Source organism: Beta vulgaris, chromosome 8, assembly GCF_026745355.1.
Source record: "Beta vulgaris subsp. vulgaris cultivar EL10 chromosome 8, EL10.2, whole genome shotgun sequence".
Taxonomy (NCBI): Eukaryota; Viridiplantae; Streptophyta; class Magnoliopsida; order Caryophyllales; family Amaranthaceae; genus Beta; species Beta vulgaris.
The window spans coordinates 52,925,403-52,946,730 of record NC_079209.1 but is presented as its reverse complement, the minus strand read 5'-3'; the positions used below and the strand labels follow the sequence as shown (position 1 = coordinate 52,946,730).

The window sequence follows — 21,328 nt, the reverse complement described above, 5'->3', positions numbered from 1 at the left end:
TTTTTGGCTAATTGTTTAATTATGCGAAAATTGACACCAACAGTTGTAGTAATACCCATCTTATATGTAGCGGACCTACTGTTTTTATTTTTCACCATAATGAAGCTACAAAACTCACATCACTTGGATCTTCTCCAACAAGAAGAAAATGAATTCCTATAATGATACACATCCCATCCCTCTAGAGCTAGAAGTAGAACAAGTGGTCTTAGCCTTTTACTTGACATCTAAAAATTCAGAAATTCAGGTAATTGTATTTTACTTGGTTTAATTTTTATTTACTAAACTTATTTAGAATTTTTGACTTTTGCTTGTTGATGTTGGTGTATATTAAGGTCTGATTTATTAGTATCACTTTATTTTTGTATTATTTTGGGGAAAAAATATAGGTTACTATTGCAACTTTGGTATTTGAAAAGAGTAGTAATATAAAGTGATAGAAGTTAATTGATTATGGAAGTACAGAAACGATTGTTATTAGATTGCTTCAGTTCCTTTAAATTCTATAGTCATTAACAATATGAAACAATTGGTTAGGATGAGGAATAGCTTGGTGCTACCTCAAAAATTTTATGTGCAGGATAAGGATTGGTTTTGGAGTCTGTAAGCTTTGTTGCTTGGCTGTTTGTTTTAGTTTGTGTGTTGCTGCTCTTTGTCCTTGTTTCTTTCTTGGAATTGAGTTAGCTTGGTTGTCATTGGTTCATATAGAAATAATACTTATCTCTTTGCTTAACAAAAAAAAAAGTTAATTGAGTCCAGATTCCACAAGAGGGAGTGGAAGGATTGTTTAGTTATTTTAAATATGCCTTATCAATTTAGAAAATATGATATTGGGCATGAAAAACGTAAAAAGAAAATGAAAGTTGAAAATCAATTTGCTTTTGAATTTCTATACATAAAGGCCTATTTATATATATCAGTACAGGACCTTTATATCGTTCGGGTTGGGATTGTGTACGTGCGTAAGAGTAGCCTTGAGTGGATTTGGAAAATTACCATGGAACCCAATCTTAAATTTTTCTTTGGTTGTATAGGATTTCTCAAAAAGGCCTTCTTGCTCTTCGCCACATTACCCCCGGCTTGAGTTGTCCTAGGTGCAATGCCACTTTTGAATCTTCTTAGTAGGGCTGACAATGATGCGAGTCGAGCTCGAGTTTGACTAAACTCGACTCGAACTCGAAAACTCATACTCAAACTCGACTCGACTCGAAAACCCGCGAGTTTCAAATTTTCAAGCTCGAACTCGAACTCGAAACCTAAACTCGAACTCGAACTCGAACTCGAGCTCGAACTCGAACTCGAACTCGAACTCGAACTCGTTTCAAGCTCGAACTCGAACTCGTTTCAAGCTTTTTGGTCATTTGATATAGTTCTATTTTTTATAGAAGAAATTCTTTACTTTGCTTTTTGGTAATTTTATACACTTTTTTTCCATTTTTTTAAAAGAAAAGTACAAGTATTTTTATAGAAAAAAATAAAGTTAAATTTTTTTAAAAACATTAAAAGTATATGTATAAAAAAATTTATCGAGTATCTCACGAGTTTCTCGAGTCGAGTATTGAGTTGCTCGAGTCGACTCGTTAACCTGTCGAGTCGAGTTCGAGCTCGAGTCGAGCTTTGATCGAGCTTTGACCGAGCCGAGTTCGAGTAGCTCGCGAGCTGTCTCAACTCATTGCCTGCCCTACTTCTTAGCATGTTATCTAGGATTGTCCCTACTCCATGGCCATCTGAAATGCATCCTATTCTATTTCTCCTATTGATCTTTACTTTCACGAGTGGCTTAAGTATAACCTTCATAGTCCTCATAGGTTTAAGGGTCTATAGTGGGGGGTTACCCCTTTCCCTTATTTGTTTCATGAGATTTGGAAAGATAAAAAACAAGTGTAGTTTGAAAGGTTCTTCGCTTGGCCGCCATTAATAGCATCCTCCTAAGGGCTTGTAGACTTGCTATTGAGTGTAATCGTGCTATTGATGCTCTTGATACTCATATCGCTAGTGTTTCTACCTTGTGTATGCACCTCGATCCCTCCTTTCATCAATTCATTCATGTTGATGCCTCATTCACTGATATTTTAGCGCCTATGAGAATCGGGGGTGTTAGAGTAGCTTTGCACCCTCACAGTCGAGCTTATGACTCTTCATGAAGGTCTTTCCATATAAATTTACACATGCTTTGATTTGTTTTCGAATTTCAAGACCGTAGTAGCAATCCTATGGGCCCATGAGAGTGTCATTGACAAATATATGAGTATTGCTTATGATTGCAAAAAGTTGTGGAAGGAGATTTCGGAGTGAAGATTGAAGATTGTGCTAGAAGGTTCAATCTAGTTGCAAATTTTATTGCTAATGATAGTCGGCTATCGGATGATAGATATAATGTAACTAGGAGTTTTTCGTCTCCCCCTAATTATTGTAATAATGGGTACCTATTTTTAGGGGTGAAAGTTCGGTGTGCGGTTTGGATTAGGGCCTAATCCAATCCAATCCGAATAAAATGTGGATTTCAATCTTTCAATCCGAATCTAAACCAATTAGGGTTTGAATCCGATCCAATCCAATCCGAAATTTCATACTTTAGATTGGATCCGATCCCAAAATCCGATTTTTTTTTTAAAACTCTAGTTTTTCGATGAAATAAATTAAGCACAACAACAGCCTAGTAGATTTAGGAAATGAGGAATTAAGTGCAGTTAGTGTTTTAGGGGAAAGATTGAAGTGCTATGTGCATTGGGCTATGGAGTAGGTTTTTTTTATAACTAGGTTTTAGGCCCGTGCATAATGCACGGGAACTATTTAGTTTTTATATATCAGCTAAAATGAAAACGTGTAAACGATTCTTACGTTAACTTGATAAAAAATTATGTTTAAGAGATATACACTTTTATATTAATTATAAAGTTGTTTAACATATACATGATACTCATATGTTTTGGAAGACTTCTTTTTAGTGCAAAACGAAATTTATTAAGAAGTTACTCCCTCCGTTCTATTTCTATAATATTGCAAAATGAGATTTTTACATTATCCATTCACCATCATAACCTTTCACTGTATATTATGATTTTTATGTAAGGAAAAATATTATCATGTGGGGTCTTGTAGATTATATTCGTCTCGATATATACTTTCAGAATATCTTTTTGTATAATTTTACTAAAAAGTAATTAAAAATATTAATAGTTTAAATAGTGCATTGGCAAACGTGAACATTACTCAATTGTTGCAGTAGAAAAAGAACGGAGGTTGTATAACATAGTCATAAGCAAAGCCAACAACACCTTAAGAGAAACTTTGGAATTCCATATTTTCTCCACACTTTCGATACAATTGAACCGCTAATAACTTATGTATGGGAATTCTTTGAAAAATTAATAAAGTGATGACATGATTTAATATAATATACCAATTTTGGTGTAGCCCCACAAAGCCATCATCTAAGGGTTGAGATGACAAAGGTAAATTAATGATCTCAACTGCTTCAAAAAGGGAGAAAAGTTGCACGAACTTGGTCTTATCCCAGTAAGCACTTAGGGGTCAATTGTCTTAGAAACCCTCTCCACATTACAGTCTTCATTTTTTACTTGAAATGGCCTTAAAGTGTTAGACTTCCCATGTTCTTTCTCATAAATTAGTACTATTAGGCAATTTTTACTCGTGACTAATAAATGGCTACATAAAATTAGCCATGACTAAGAACTGGTCTCGGGGATACAAACCTACCATGTGATAGGGATTGTCATTGACTTTTAACACAGGCCGAAAAAACTGTTTTTTTTAAACATCATAAGAAATTTTGTTCCAACTGACGGAATAAATACTATATCGGGTATAAATACCTTATTGCCCGTTGCTACCTGAAATTACCACAATTTCGATAATATATTGTATCATACCTTATTCCCCGTTCCATCTGACGTAATGAGTATCATACGGGGTTTCCCACTTTACTTTTTTGCCTAAATACCTTATTCCCTGTTGCTACTTGAAATAATCCTTACTCATTAGTTTCTTCCTGAAAACAATTTTAGAATATATTAAGCCACCACAATTTTAATATTAAGAATAGTTTAGAAAATGATAATTTTGTATAGTAAACAAATATAAATACACAGTACTTGTATAATGTATGTGTGTTTTATAAGTTCTCCATATGATTTACATTTCAATATTATCTTTTACATCAAAGAAAAAAGAAGTTGTCAAAACAAAGTGCATAGGCAAATTAACAACTTTTCTAATTCGATAACTTCTGATCTTTCAACACACTTTTACTCTCTTATAGACCAACTAAAATTGAATACTTATAAATCCCTCTTTTGATATATAATTAACTCATTTTGTTGATTCACCTTCTCAATTAGTGTCTCGAAACTCATTAAAGAAAGCTATATTTTATAATTTGAGCACATGGGCCATGTTTCACTCTCTCTGCTAATCCTTTATTTTAGAAATTTATATAGAATGGGCCAATTCAAAGTGTGCATTTTCTTTAAAAATGATATTAATATCAAGGTAAGTTCATAAGTGGATGTATTCATAATTTTTGTTTCATTTGAATGTAAGAGCGTGGGAAAATTTTGAGTGATCCTAAGGTTAAACCCTCTTAGACACAATAAAGTAATAATATTAATATATATACAATAATTGTGGAGAGAGAACAATCATAAAATTAATGTCTGAATGTACTATTGGCCGAGGAAATTTCAATAATTAGAGGGTTGGCAACCCGTTGGATCACCTAATCATCTAAATTTTTTCGAACTTATATCGTCATAGTTTTGTCAAAATAAGCTGAAGTGAACCGACCCTTATATGTTGGTTTTCACTTTTTTTTACCTTATTTAATTTCTTGTTTTATATTGTCTCTTGTCTTACTTCTCTCACTTTAAGGTACTGTTCTCCCCACCTTATTTTCAGTTCAGTTCAATTCCTAAATTATTATTAGTTATGATTTAATTCAATTCAGTTCAATTCAGTTCAGTTGTTTTATGCTAAAGAGAACAGACCTTAACTATTTTTTTTTAAAAAAAAAATAGTATGTATTGGTCGTGGATATGATTTGTTATGATGATTCATATTATCCCACCTAGACCACTTCGGGACTAAAGATTAAGTTGTTATTGTTTTTGTTATATGTAACCTCTGATCATAGTCATGGTGTGACATATTTTTTTTTTTTTTTGAACAAAATCATGGTTGAATATTAGCTCATGAATTATTATAATAATATCGTGTAATTAAAAATATATTTTAAAATCGACTTATGACCCATGTGTTCAGTGACTGATGTAACTAATGTCATGATAAAATGCACGGAAAGTTTTTTTTTTATTAGAAAACTAATAATATATCGATTGAATTTTTTATTTATACAAATTCTTTAGTACCACAAATATACAATAAGTTATTATTACATGGAGGTAACTTTTTGTCATAAATACATCAGTTTTCTTAATCCAGAAGTGATCCATTTAAGATTAAAAGTTACCGCTTTTACCAATAAATTTTATTATTCATCTAGATATAATAGTTGGAAACCATTATTTTTAACTTGTCGAAAAATTACATTTTGAACATATTGCTTTAGACCCTTGTAGATTATATGCATAATTTTTCATATATTTTTTTCAATATGTTTGAAGTTCAATACTATTTTAGGTATACTTAATTACATCTAATAGTTGTTTTTTTACTTCATGGTATCTTGTGTAAAGTCATATATATTATGTAGATTACGATCTATATTATATTACTAAAAGTTACACAAGAAACACATGTCACTTCGTACTATAAATTTTCCCAACAAAATAAATTTTTAGTATTTTCTATTTTTCCGCCTGTCCATCTACATTATGGCCAGAAGTTATACGTTTAAGATATGATTTGGACTTGTGCATAATGCACGAGAATTGTTTTTTTAAGTAGTTGTTTTTGTTCCAAATTTATTAAATCCATAATAATCAGATTTCATGCATTTAAGGTTGAAATAATATAAAATATAAAATTATATTTCATGATATATAAAAATCATTTTTTACAACATTTTAAACAATCTTTTTAATCGTGATATATACATCTATAAATAGGTACGTAAATGAAACAAAAAACACATTAAAATGCGGGGGAATATTTTATAAATTTAAGATTTTAGGATGTTTCTCCTAAAATCATGGTTGAATATTAGCTCATGATTTAATTTTTTATAATCATATCGTGTAATTAAAAATATATTTTTAAAACTGGCTTATGACCCGTGTGTTCAGTGACTGATGTAACTAATGTCATGATAAAATGCACGAAGAAGTTTTCTTTTGATTAGAAAACTAAAAAACATTGATTGACAATTTCATTTATACAAATTCTTTAGTACCACAAATATACAATAAGTTATTATATAGTAAGGATTTTTTTTTTATGAAAATAAAGTGAAGAAATCTTTGATAGCCGAAAATCAAGGAATATAATACTCCATATGCTGCTTGGTCAAGTTTTCTGCTATCAAACAGGTTTTGTAAATGATTTTTATTTCCTTAAAGGTTACACTTATGTAGCAAGTAATTGATTTAATTTAAAAATCCTAACATAACTGGTTCATCTAATTGATTTGTTGCCTAAAATGCTAGAATGATGGATAAAAGGAATTCAATTACGCCTAAAATTATGAGATGAAAATAGATCTCAAGGCTAATGACACGTGGCAGATTGATGAAAAGCAAAGGAGAAATCGAGGAGCAATGTGAGGCTTTGAATAATGGTGGCTTGACACGTAGGCAGAATTTTTCTTCCTTTAATATTATATATGATAGAAAATCAGTTAAGCACTTAAACCCAATCCGGATACATAATACAAGGCATATTACTATTCGGTTATATTGGATTTTTGGATCCAATTACACTCAATCCAATCCGATCCGAAAATCCAGTTATGTGCATCAGAAGGTTCTTTATTGGAGGATGAAGAACTCTACAGGTCTTTAGTTGGAAAATTAAATTTCCTCACTAACACCAGACCAGATCTATCCTATGCTGTTCAATCCTTAAGGCAATTCATGCAACAGCCTCGTACTTCTCATCTTGATGCCCTCATACACACCTTGAGATACATTTCTCATACTAAAGGTCAGGGTATTTTACTAAAGTCTAGTGACACTCTTATTGCAAGCTTACTCAGATTCAGATTGGGCTGCTTGCACTGACACAAGGAAATCCATCACTGGTTATGTGCTTCTCTTTGGCAATTCACCTATTACTTGGCGTTCTAAGAAGCAAAGTACTGTTTCAAAGTCTTATCTGAGGCAGAATACAGAGCTATGGCCTCTAAAGCTTCTGAAATAACTTGGACTGTAAGACTGTTAGAAGAACTTGGTGTTACTAATCTCAAACAAGTTGTCCAGTTGTCCTTCACTATGACAATCAATCAGCACTTCACATTGTCAAGAACCCAGTTTTCCGTGAGAGAACGAAACATATCGAAATTGATTGTCATTTCACACGTGACAAAGTGTTAGAGGGGTTGATTCAATTAACTTATTTACCTACACACTCTCAACTGGCTGATGTGTTTACTAAGTCCTTAGCTTCTCCTCAGTTCAAACTCTTACTTTCCAAGTTGGGGTTGTATGATCCTATGTCTCCTCCTCCCCCAACTTGAGGGGGATATTGAAGCTGCTGCCTACTACTACTCATCATTGCCAGCTCAGCTACAATCAGTTACAGAAGTTTGTTATTCTAACAACTTGTTAGTTATAACTAATTTATTTTCCCTCTTACTCTCTCTTTCCTTGTAAGCTGTTTATAAATACTCATGTATCTTCCTAGTTGATACTATTGATTACATAATAAAACTTTCTCTCTGATTCTTCTCTCTCTAAATGTTTGCTTTACATTTCTGAAACTATCATTTATCAAAAAAAAAAACGAGCCATTAGCTATTTCAAAGCTAAGAACTCTGTGAGTACCACAGCTACAAACACTTCCAAAAACAGTCACATTTGGACATCAGGGACTCTCATGCAATCAATAGAATAACTATTCAGACTGAAGGAGCATGAAAACAAACAAAATAAAAGGTTAAATAACTAGCTCCTTATTCATGTGTGGTGAAGACTAACTAGTATCAGGTTAAATAATTAGCTCCTTATTCATGTGGTGTGAAGACTAATTAGTATCAAGTTAAATAATTAGCTCCTTATTCATGTTGGGTGAAGACTAATTCGTATTAGGCAAAATAATTAGCTCCTTATCCATGTGGTGTGAAGACTAATTACTAATACTAATTAGGTTATGAGAAGGAGTGGAGAAATTGGCAGCTATGACAGAGATTCTGGTCAGCATCTGATAGAAATAAATCTGTTCACCCAATGGCACGACTCACCGCAGTTACATCATTACCACACCACACCCACATGCAACGTTGTACATCCCATTTTTAAAATATTCATTCTGATCTTCCAGCATATACTTTTGCTACAATCAATTTGTTTACATGTTAATGTGTTATGATTGATATTATTATTTCTAAAATGTATATTATAACTCATCTAGACCTTTCCACGACGGCTATTAAATAATAAAGTGCTTCAAAAAAATCGAAAGTATAGGTGTATATATACATCGTACATGGTCTTAACAGAGTTATCCAACCTTGCAAAATAAGGAGAGCCCAAGAAAAAAAAAAATGGGAGCATGGGAGCATCATTTGCCTGCCATAGCTATGGTGTTAATGCAGGTTTTAAATGCTGCTATGGCTCTCTTAAATAGGGCTGCCCTTGTTAAAGGTATGAGTCCTAGGGTGTTCATTTTCTATAGACAAAGTATTGCTACTTTGGTCATTTCTCCGATTGCTTATTTAATTAGGTAAGTTTACCAAACATTAACATATACTATTCATGTTCATTATTAGTAGTATTGATGTAGATCGAGTTTTGTTGTTCTGGATTATATTAGTCTTGTGGGCGCGCGTATTGTATCATACATCTCGATGATGCATAGAACTACGTGTACCTATAGTTGTTGTCATAATTGCAAATATTAACATTTAAAACCATGCATGATTTTGAGTGATAGTACTATGATTTTGAGTTTGTTATAGAAGTATTGCTCTTTAATTTGGATCTATGTACAGTGATGCTATTTTTGTACTTTAAAATGATTCAATAGTCTCTCCATTAATTGAGTAATCATTATTTAATGTTTGAGAATGACTTTAATGGTATTTTATTGGCAGGGGGAGATCCAATATTGCTGGCATGGGATTTAGGAGCTTTCTTTTGATCTTCGTCACAGCCTTCATTGGGTATGTAATATGATTATATGAGTTTATGTATAAGATTTTAGAACTTCCATATTATATGTTATATATAACATCTAAAATAATTTTCAAAATCAAATACTACTATTATATGCGTTGCTAAATCTTTTCTGTTGTTTTTTTTTTCAAAATTTCCTGACAATGAGGACAGGGTGGCTTTAAATCAGAACTTGTACTTTGAAGGGTTATACCTGGCTTCATCATCGATTGCTAGTGCAACTTCAAATATGATCCCTGCAGTCACCTTCTTGATTGCTGTTGCCATGGGGTAAGATATATGCATGACCTAACTTCATCAAACAAACTAATACGTAAATTTTTTTTTTTGATACGGAAAGAAAATTAAGACGCGAAATCCTAATTAGATGGCCAGCCTAAAACATCTTTACGGATGATAATAGAAAGTCAATACAGAAGGGAGAAAAATCAAAGAAACTAATATGATTTCAACAATAAAATAGTTAGATGAATCTCGAGATCTTGTTATCAAAATTTTGTCACAACAGAAAAGATTTTCTTCTCTTTTGGGTGTAAAGAGATCTATAAAGGGTAATGGTATAGTCGTGTAGACTGAATAATCCTGGTCGTGCGTTTTAACATGTCATTAATTATAATTTTTGAGACATGAACAAATCACGTTGTATAGATTGACATAGTGATTTCTGATTTATTAGGATTCTATTACTACTTCATTTTTTTCCATATCTCCTTGGACGTTCTATAAATCTTTATAATCTTGTCCTTAATTATGAAAAATGCAAAACTAACGACTAGTTTATATAGATTATTGATTCGAGATTCAATGACTTCATATTCCAGTTGTATTGGAAGTTGTGACTCGAATTTGACCCGAACTGAGTTGATTGAACACTAATCTTAATTTTAATAGAATTCATCATATTATATATGGTAAAAGATTAAAAAATAATAAAGAAATTTCCAACATCCAATTGACCCAAAAAAAACTGAGGATCTGTTCTCCCCAACTTATTTTCAGTTCAATTCAATTCAGTTCAGTTCTGCTCTGGACAATACTTTTACTCTTACATATCACTATTCATTTCAGTTCAACTATTTTATGCTGAAAAGAACAGGCCTGAATCATTACTCATCACTTTAATATTTGACACCCAATCTAAAAAGTAAAGAACCATATTCCACCTATAATACTAATTCTTCCTCCGTTCTAAAATAAATGAAATGTTTCTCTTCTTTATGTCATTATGTGACGGTTCTTGATTGAAGCATTTCATCTGTTTCAGAATAGAGGAAGTAGCAACATTTATTTAGAAGTATTACTACTTATTTTGTTCAAGTGAGATTGTCACAAAAATTTATGAATTGACTTCACTTGAATAAAAGGTTGGAGCAAGTACAGACAAAAACATTAAGCAGTGCAGCAAAGATACTAGGGACAGCCTTCTGCGTGGGAGGAGCAATTTCCATGGCACTGTTGAGAGGCCCAAGCTACTAAATGCGCAACTCGAACAACCCAACTCTCTTTTCCAGCACTTGTTAGGGGTTGACAACACCTGGTTACTTGGTTGTCTATGCCTCTTTGCAAATAGTTGTTGTTGGTCCTTGTGGCTCATTTTGCAGGTATTTCTTACTTTTTAACTTAGTCTCATATTCTTACTACGGATTTGGTAGTCAAAACGAAATTAATCAACGTGGTACATGTTTATAATGCTTACTTATTGTTTAATATTTCCACTTTTAGTTTATTTTCGACTAATACATTATTTTGTTCTTATGAATATATTTAACATATTTATTTATGGAAAAAGCTATATGCAGTCCTAAAAGTTATATATAAGAAACTAAAAATGGAAATAAGTTGCATTAATTGATCATTTATTACATTGATTGATGCAAAAATTTTCCATAAATTCACAACTTATTTCCATTTTAAGTAGTGTATTTATGTCTTATATGCAACCCTAAGGGTTGCATGTAGCATAACCCTTTATTTATTAGTTGTAAGTTGTAACATTTTGACTTTCACTTTTGTTAATCCACAACTTTGTCAATTAACATGTTCAATTATCTATTGGTTAAAATTTAGAAAATGTATTGTTGATATCTAGACATCTAGTGAATGTTTACTTCCCCAATTTAATTATTATTATAGCAACATCACCTATAATTGCACATTATTTAAGAAGTCATGTGAAGAGGAGAAAGATATAAATAAATAAAAAGTTAGGCTCATGTAATACTCAATTAATATTATCAAATAATGAAACATTGCAATTAATGTGAAACTTTCAAACAAAAGAAAAGTTGCAATGAAAAAAGGATGGAGGGAGTATTAGTCAAAAATTTTTAGTAAATTAATATATGAGTAATGTAAGAGCATTGCAGCTAATATATGATTGGGATGGTATGTTTTTTCAAGTCTTGTAACCTACTCCCTCCGTTTCATATTAATCTACACACTTTGACATTTTTACACTATTCACAAATTGCACTTTGACCCTCGTTTGTGATTTATACGGTAATAGAAACATAGTCATGTGGGATCTTGTTAGATTTGTATTAGTATGTATTTTATTAATATGTACTTTTTATAATTTTTACAAATACAAAACTAAAGATATATGTCCTCAAATTTTTACATTGGCATGCATGAAAAGTGTAAGTGTGTAGATTAAAATGAAACGGAAGGAGTATAAGATAAGTCTTTATTCTAACCGGCTAACGCCCTGTGCATTCTGGTCCTCAGCACAGGGCCCCCAGAAGCCGAAGGGCCCAAATCAGAGCCTACTGTGCAAAAAAATAAAGCTTCCTTCTTTATCTCTCCCAATCTTCCATTAATGTTGCAGCTTTCCTAATTAGTAGTTTTTCCTCTCGTTACTTCCATCTTCTTTCAATTTCCATAAGTCAAAAGTATCAAACAAAATTGTCAAATAAACCTTCCATAGTCCTAACTTTCCTGTTTTAATTAAACTTTTTCTATTTAAAAAAACACCAAATTTCTCCTTAAATCATTCAATTAGTCACGGTTATTGGGATTAAAATTGAATTACTTGTTAGTTGAGTAAAACTCATATTCTTTGTGTGGTAACAACTAAATCATCATTTTATTTTTAAAAAACAAAGAAAAACCCATATACATAACTTCATCCTGGATTTTTTTTTTTTTGGAAAGGTATCCTCGAACATTTTGGTTTGATTAAAAAAACAAAGTTCATAATTATTGCTTCTTGAATTCCTCAAACTTTCAGTTGGATTTTCTCATCTCAATTTTTTTTTTCTTTTAATGTGGATAAGAAAACTTCCATATTTTTCCAAGGTTAATATTTAATTGAATAATTGCGATGCTAAATTTGTAATACTAGTTTTGATGATTCTTCTTACTGAAAGTGCTACTTGATTACCAAATAAAATAAATTTTGATATGAATATTAGTTACATATTGATCTTTTCTAAATTTAAAAAAGGCAAACTAGAAGAGGATTTTAAAATTCTCAATCTTAAGCAAGTATGTCACAAGATGATTTGTTATTACTCTGAGTAAATGATTACATGTAAATTTGGGCCATTTCATAGTTAAATTGAGTATGATATATAGGGCCCAATTATATTATTAGAACAGGGCCTCCAAAATGATTAAGACGGCCCTAATCCTAAGATTCATGATAGCAACAACTCCACTGTCAAATAGAGAGGATGTGTTTATGTTTTGGTAAAGTTATTTTTCTATTCATTACCATATTATGGTTAGTATTGAAAAGTAATAAAAATATTTTTGAAAAAAAAAAGATAAATGTAAATACAAAAACGTTATTGCATTGACATTTAGATGATGAGATGTTTCTTACAAGATTATACAAAAGATAATTGCCAAATGAGCGTCAAAGAAATTAAGATTGGTTTTCCTCTATTATTAACTTTTTATATTTTTTTTAAACAAACAGGTCCCAATAACAGTGCGCTACCCGGATCACTTATGTCTCTCCGCTTGGACTTGCTTCATATCAATGTTGCAAACAGGTGCAATTGCTCTATTCTTTGAGCGTGATCCTGTTGCTTGGAATTTGAGTTCCAACCTTGAACTAACTTGTTGTTTTTTCTCGGTATGTACAAAACATCTGACTCATTAAGCTTGCATACATAGCTGGTTTCAACATTCTTAACTTCGTTTCAATGTTTTACTAATACTCCCTCCGTTTCCTAAAATCTTCGTTCTTTCCGTTTAAGTGTATTTTCAAAAGATATTCCCTCTTTTACTTTATTCTTTATTTGGAATTTTTTCCCTTTTTTACCCTCTCATGTCCCTATCATATTGTCCACCATTACATTATTAATTCAATTTTATTTTTTTGTCTTGTTAGAGGATTGTGCTTTTTATTTGTTTATTTATTTTAACACCTTTTTCTCTCCTACTTTAACCACCCCACACTAGAGGTGTCAATCTGGGTCACTGGCTGGGTTTGGGTTGACCCAGGCTGGGTCGGAATGATTTGGGTCGGAATAATCTGGGTGACACCGTGTCATGGGTCGGAACTGGGTGGGTCGGGTGAACTTGGGTCGGGTGAAACTGGGTGAGAGGATCTCGGAACTGGGTATGCGGGTGAGACTGGGTCGGCCGGTATCTGGGTTGGGTGAATTTGGGTCGGAATGGAATAAGGTGAAGTCGGTCGAAATCGGCTTTCGGAATGACTTGGGTCGGAAGAAATCGGCTTTCGGAATAACTTGGGTCGGAAGAAATCGGCTTTCGGAATGACTTGGGTCGGAAGAAATCGGTTTCGGAATGACTTGGGTCGGAAGAAATCGGCTTTCGGGTTACTTGGGTCGGAAGAAATCGATATCGGAATAACTTGGGTCGGAAGAAATCGGGTTTCGGAATGACTTGGGTCGGAAGAAAACGGCTTTCGGGTTACTTGGGTCGGAAGAAATCGATATCGGAATAACTTGGGTCGGAAGAAATCGGGTTTCGAAATGACTTGGGTCGGAAGAAATCGGCTTTCGGGTTACTTGGGTCGGAAGAAATCGATATCGGAATAACTTTGGTCGGAAGAAATCGGGTTTCGGAATGACTTGGGTCGGAAGAAATTGGTTTTCGGGTTACTTGGGTCGGAATCGATATCGGAATAACTTTGGTCGGAATAATTCGACTTCCGGAATTACTAAGGTTGGAAGAAATCGGCTTTCGGGTTACTTGGGTCGGAAGAAATCGATATCGGAATAAGTTGGGTAGGAATAATGCGGCTTTGGCCATGTGTTTTTCGGGTCCGGTTAAAAATTAATGCAACAAATAAGTGTTGTCGGCACTTCCAAAATTGCCTCAAAAAAAGTTGTACTTCATAAAAACGTGAATGAAAGTGACATCGGTTAAAGTGTACTTTATTACTTAATATATATGATTTGGAATAAGACAAATTTATGTTAATGTCTTACTCTTAGTGTATTAGTTCAATGGATTAATATATCTATAATCGACATAAAATAAGTTGATTATGGATTAGCTCAAGGTATCTATGTGAATCGATAAGTGAAATCAAGATAACAATACTCCATTTAAGTTAATCGTTAACAAGCTATATTCAATTTGAAACTCACGCCAAACTAAAAGAAATTACAATTGATATTAGATTAGATGAATGTATCAACGTAAGTCGATAAAGTAATTGAAACTCAAAACGTTTACTTAAATTGAAACATGTTGTTATTTGAATGAGTGTATCAATGTAAGTCGATAAACTAGTTCAAGATAATAATAGTACTCTACTTAAGTTAATCATCTTTTTAAGTTGAATTCATTTCGGAACTGAAAGCATCTAATTGAGTTGCAACAAATGTAGAACAATGGAACTCAATAGATTGGTTCAATATAACAATACTCCATTTAAGTTAATCGTCTCTAAGTTAAATTCATATTGAAACTCAAAACATCTACTTTAACAGTACCCTAAGTTTAATTCAAGATAATAACAGTACTCTACTTAAGTTAGTCATATTTAAGATGAATTCATTTCAGAACCGAAAGCATCTAATTCAAACAGATGTAGAACAGTATAACTCAGTAGATTGGTTCAATATTACAATGCTTCATTTAAGTTAACCGTCTCTAAGTTAAATTCATATTGAAACTCAAAACATCTAATTTGAATTGAAACAAGTTAATATTGGATTAGATCGATGTATCAATGTAAGTCGATTAGCTAATTCAAGATGGCGTAAGTTCGTTTAAGATAATGGATATTGGATAATATCAACAAATGTATCAATGTAAGTTAAGTAATTAACTTAATAGAAGATAATAATACTCTATCTAAGGTAATCGTCTTTAAGTTAAATTCATTTCGAAATCCAAATCATCTAATTGAATTGAAATAAGTAGTTAATTATTGTTACTATGTCATAGTAAACCTTATTGCTTATCAGTAAGATACTGATATGAAAAGAGAAAATTCGTATATGTAGTATACTATAAGCTAAGGTCTAGTACTGATTAAGGCTTGTTTATACTTATAAAAGTTCACTTAACTGAATACAATCAAATTATAGTTGAGTAATAGTAAATAATTGTATAAGTAAGGTTATAAGAAATCGACCTTAATAGAAGAAATAACTGTATATTAATATAAGTTTATAACCAATAACTTAAGTATTAATGTAAGACTTATACAAGTAGTAGTATATAGGTTAACTGTTATTGTGTTACGTCTTACATGTTAGCATTAAATTAATCCCTAATCACCGCATGTAACATGTTCACATATTTCTAATTTATAAATTTAGAATAATAATTTCTTAAAAATCAATAATACTAATTTAATTTTGAAAGTTTATAATTCCTATTAAGTTATAATAACACTACTAATTTTTAAAGTTACTAAACTACAACTTTGCCTTAACTGTTTCACGTCATTCATAATCATATTTACATGAATCAACTGGTTTGAAATTAAAAATAGTAATTAAACTTCTAAAGTTTATAATTTTTATTAACTTATATTATTAATAATAGTTTAGAAATTTAAGTAGATTACTAATTTCTTATCAAATCAATACTAGAAGTATAGAATTATAAATTTAGAAATTAGAAAATAGAATATTTAACCTTAACCATTGATTTGAGAATGATAAAAATCCAACCATTGATATTTTGAAATCCATGTGCTTAATCACTCTTGATACTCATTGGTCAAAAAAAACAAATCAAGGATCATGAATTGTGACCATTGATTAACCAATATCAAATCTAAACCCTTCATTTCTTTATTCTCTAACCTAGTAACCTTAGAACTCTCTATACTCTTTACTCTAAAATCTCAACCATTCACTCTAAATCCAACGGTTGAGATTAAGTAATTAACCCTAAAATCTAACCCTACCATCCATACTATATAAACTCCCTTTTTTCTCATTTCCCTCATTTCGCCACTTTTCTAAACCCTGATATTAGTTTCTCTCTTTGCAATTCAGACCAACACCAACTCTCACAAAAACCCTAACCATTCTTCTTCTTCGAACACTCCAAGTCGTATGAATTTTCAATTCCATTCAGTGCACCACACGACTTGCATCTAAAAACAACATTTGAAATTCGTTTAATGTCCTTCAACAACATTCAGAATGTGAAGACCCTTCGAGAATTCTGTAGTCCAGAAGACGGCGAAAAATAATGGCAAGAAGAATCCAGAAGATGATGCTCTGTAGTGCATAGCAAGCGAAAGCGAGAGTTTTTGGTAGATCTTTGACAACGAACCTACGAGGTCTTCTACTTTCTCTCTTTTTCTTTTGTTTTTCTTTTTTGTTCTGTTACCCATTTGTTGTTTTTGTCTCAAAGTTAAATACTTGATGAATATTAATAGGTTTCAGAAAAAATAATAATATGACAGAGCAAAACAAAGGGTGGGATGTCAAGAGGTTCTGTGTTCGAAGCTCGGTGGCTTCTGCCCCGAAGAATTTACAATCTTCTAAGAAGAATAATTTGCAGAAGAGCATTCGCATTGGTGTTCTTGGTGCTAGTGGTTACACTGGCTCAAAGGTACTGATTTGATTTCTTGTGCATTTCATTTAATGGAAATTTATGTTTAAAAGCAAAATATGCTGCTCCATCTACTGTTGGCAATTTGGTGTTCACCTAGTGTTTTTTTTTTTTGGTTAGAAAGGCATGTATTCATTCATAAAATAAAATCCCAGTTAAGGCTTGAACAGCATAATACAATCCATCATTACTATATTATTAGTAAAACTAGAAGGGTGAGAAGTTCCCTACTTTCATTCACCACAAAGGCATCGTTCCTACATTGCTTGGCTAGTTAAAAAATATAGGATCAGTTACTCCAGTTTTTGTGTGATAAGTTTAATTAGATCTGGGTGGGGCTAGTGGTGGTGGTGGTGATGATTGGGTGAGGTAGTGGGTGGTGGTTGTGGCTGGTTGAGGCAGTGGGTTGTGGCCTAGTGCACTGGGTGGTGTTCGGTGGTTCAGTAGTGGCTGGTGGTCGGTGGTTCAGCAGTGGGTGAGAAGCAATTAATCCTAATAAAAATTACTAATAATAATGATAATAATCAACAATAATTATAATTAACAATAATGATAGTAGTGACTTGTTATAAGAGGTACTCCTCTGTATTTTTTTTATTTTTCTCACTTAGAATATTGACACTATTCACAATTAGATAGAATCTTTTAGATTTTTCTCAATATATAAGAACAAAAATAGTCATGTGGGATCGTTTGATTCGTCTCAATGAGTACGTACTTTATTAATATTCAATTATTATAATTTTTACTATATAATGTAGAATAAGTGCATTGGCAAACGTGCAAAGTCAAAGTAGGAAAGATAAAAAAATATAGATGGAGTAACCAACAGGTTAAAAAATCATTCAACTTATTTTTGACATAAATGATAGCAAAGTTGACTTATTTCTGGATAATTAAAAGATTGACTTATTTTTGGCAGATGAGGCAAAAGTTACCTTATTAGAAGCAATTATTCCCTTACAATTAGGTTTTACTTTTTAGTTTGCTTTTACTTTTATAATTACTTTTGTGATGACTATTTTCGAACTTTGTTCAACATGTAAACTGCTGCTGATGAGTTGATGTTGATGTGGTTGTTGTAGACGATCTTATGCATCTATCCTGGCGTGCTTCTGCTCATGGTGGTTCTATCATTACGTTGACATGAAAATTGACTGAACAATAAATTGCAAATGTAATTACATTTTGGTTAATGGGAAAATTGTATATTTAATAGAGTGATCAAACTCTTGATCTTTGTGCATATCTTGAACATCGAATGTAATTTTGTTGTGGAGTATAATTATATTATTTTGTGTCTTGGTGACTAAAAAACATATTATTGTTCATTTTCATTTTTCTGTGGAAAATTAAAAATTCAAATTTGTTGTATGAAAATTTTTGCATGTTACCCAAATATAAGAACAGTAAAGCCTAAAAAAATAACTCCTTTTTAGAAAGAAAACAATTTTTTTTTTCAATTATGTAATTATCACATACTCAATATACAATATTTTTCTTTTATTTAATTTAAAATCAAAAGGTGAATTTTTAATGTTTATTTGATCTTTAATATTTCCTTTAGTAAACTACGCTTCATTTTTTTAATTTGTACGTAATCTAAGTTATGTACATCTTCTATTGTACTATTTGTTTGAGATATATTGGTGACAAAAATATACTAACTAAAAATGTTACACAAAGAAAAATTTAACATATTTAAATAACTTTAGCAGGTTCAATCAAATTCTAGTTTAATTTAGGGTTAATCATAAATAAATTGAGTTGAATCGGATATTTACTTGGTCTAGTCATGTTTTGGTTAATATTTGATTGGGTTATGGTCAGGTTCGGGTTTGAATGCAGATTTATGTGGTCAGGTCAAAATCTGAACTTGCGGGGTGCTGACGAGGTCTGGGGACGGTCTCTCACATGTCGAACCGGGTTTAAATCAGGTTGATATGAGGTTAACCCATGGTCAGATCTGTTTCTGACACCACTAAATGAGAGTTTATCATAAAGTTGAGTAAAATTTGAATTGAGTTTAGAGTATAAAGCAGTGAACTTGACATAGTTGAAAATTATCAAAAAATTAAGTTATATGTCATATATTAAAGTACTAATAAAAATTATCTTGATAGAATTTGTATGTGAATTGGAGTATTATCGTGAATTTGGATAATATGTGAATTTGATTCGAGTACAGTTAAAAAACCAGTTCAAAACAATTTCAGTTTAAATTGGTTTCAGTTCAGTTCAGTTTCAGTTTGAATCAATTCAGTTAATCCAGTTACATATTCAGTTCAGTTCAGTTCAGTTCAGTTGATCGATCAACTTTTCAGTTTTTCACAGTTATTTTCAGTTACAGTTTATTTCAGTTCAGTTGCAGTTCAGTTTTGGTTTTTCATTTACAGTTTATTTCAGTTTCAGTTCATCATTTTTCAGTTGATTTCAGTTTCAGTTACTCCCACTTCAGTTTAATTCAGTTCAAATTTCAGTTATTTCAGTTCAACCAGCAGTTCATTAACCAAACTGACAGCTCTAGTGTTGGGTCGGAATGGCATTGAGTCGGGTTTAGTTGGGTCGGGTGCTAACAGGGTTGGGTCGAAACTGGGTTGGTGATAGCTGGGTTGGGTCACAACTGGGTCGGTGATAGCTGGGTTGGGTCACTACTGGGTCGGTGATAGCTGGGTTGGGTCACAACTGGGTCGGTGATAGCTGGGTTGGGTCAAAACTGGGTCGGTGATAGCTGGGTTGGGTCACAACTGGGTTGGGTGGTAACTGGGTTGGGTGATAACTGGGTTGGGTGATAATTGGGTGGGTTTAACTGGGTCATTGGCGGGTGAAGTTGGGTGCGGGTCATTTTGGGTCGGAAACAGGTTGGGTCTGGGTCGTTATTCACGGGTGCAACTGGGTACGGGTACAACTGGGTCGGCCCAACTCAGGTTGGGTTACTAATTCCACGGGTTAAACTGGGCACGGGTGAACACTGGGTCGGAATGGGTCGGCTTTCCAACCGACCACTCTCGGCTCGGAACAGGTTGGGTCTGGGTCGCATGCGGGTTCACCCGTGGGTCGGCCCAGTTTTTGACACCTCTACCCCCACACCCCACATACATGGATCCTCCTTGATATTTGTAGGAACAGTAACAAGAAAGATTTTTAGGAAACAGATGGAGTATGTTCTATTTATGATTGCACCACTAATTAACAAATGTGTCATGGTTTTTGTAGGGAATTTTGGGATCTGGGGTTCAATTCTTTATTCAATCGTGGTGCGTCTCGCTTACTGGTCCTTTTTACGCTGCTATGTTTACTCCTTTAGCCACTGTCCTAACCACTGTTCTAGCTTGTATAATTCTACATGAAGAAATTTATGTTGGCAGGTAACTACTTAATTACCACAAACTATTTACTATCCATTTATATCTTTAATGCATAATTACAGTAGTTACATAATTTTAACCTTTTTAACTTTTTTTCTCAGTTTACTAGGTGCTGTCGCGGTGATCATTGGTTTATATGTTGTGTTATGGGGCAAATCTAAAGAGCTGAAGAGTAAATTGGATCCTATTTCAGGAACAAGCCCAATTAAAATAGCCCAAGAAAAATGTGATAAGATTGATTTGGAGCAGCCATTACTGATAGATGATACGAATACTCCCCAAAAGAATGAGGCTAGTTGATTGTAGAACTTTATCAACCTAATCAATTTTGTGATATATGTAATCCGAATTATATTTAGACGTATGGAAATAGATGTTTTTGATAGTGGAATTTTTGGGTAATGGTTAAATTATGGGAAAATTAACACCAACAGTTGCAGTAATACCCATTTTTTTTAAAAAAAAAAAATTGTTATTAACGTATTTAAATGTAACTTCAAGGATATATTCCTAAAGCATTACTGCATGACTTATAATATATTAAACTAGTAATAAGAGGTAGGGGTGAGCACAACTAGGTATTCGGTAGAATTTCATAGACCCAGACCCACTGGGTATTAAAAATCTGGAATTGGAGTCGGAACTGGTCCA

General features: G+C 32.6%; 1 pseudogene; it reads left to right on the top strand.

Annotated features, from left to right (window-relative positions):
* The first annotated feature begins 8,654 nt into the window (after positions 1-8,654).
* Positions 8,655-21,108, top strand: LOC125492346 (WAT1-related protein At4g30420-like; annotated as a pseudogene).
* The last annotated feature ends 220 nt before the right edge of the window (positions 21,109-21,328 follow it).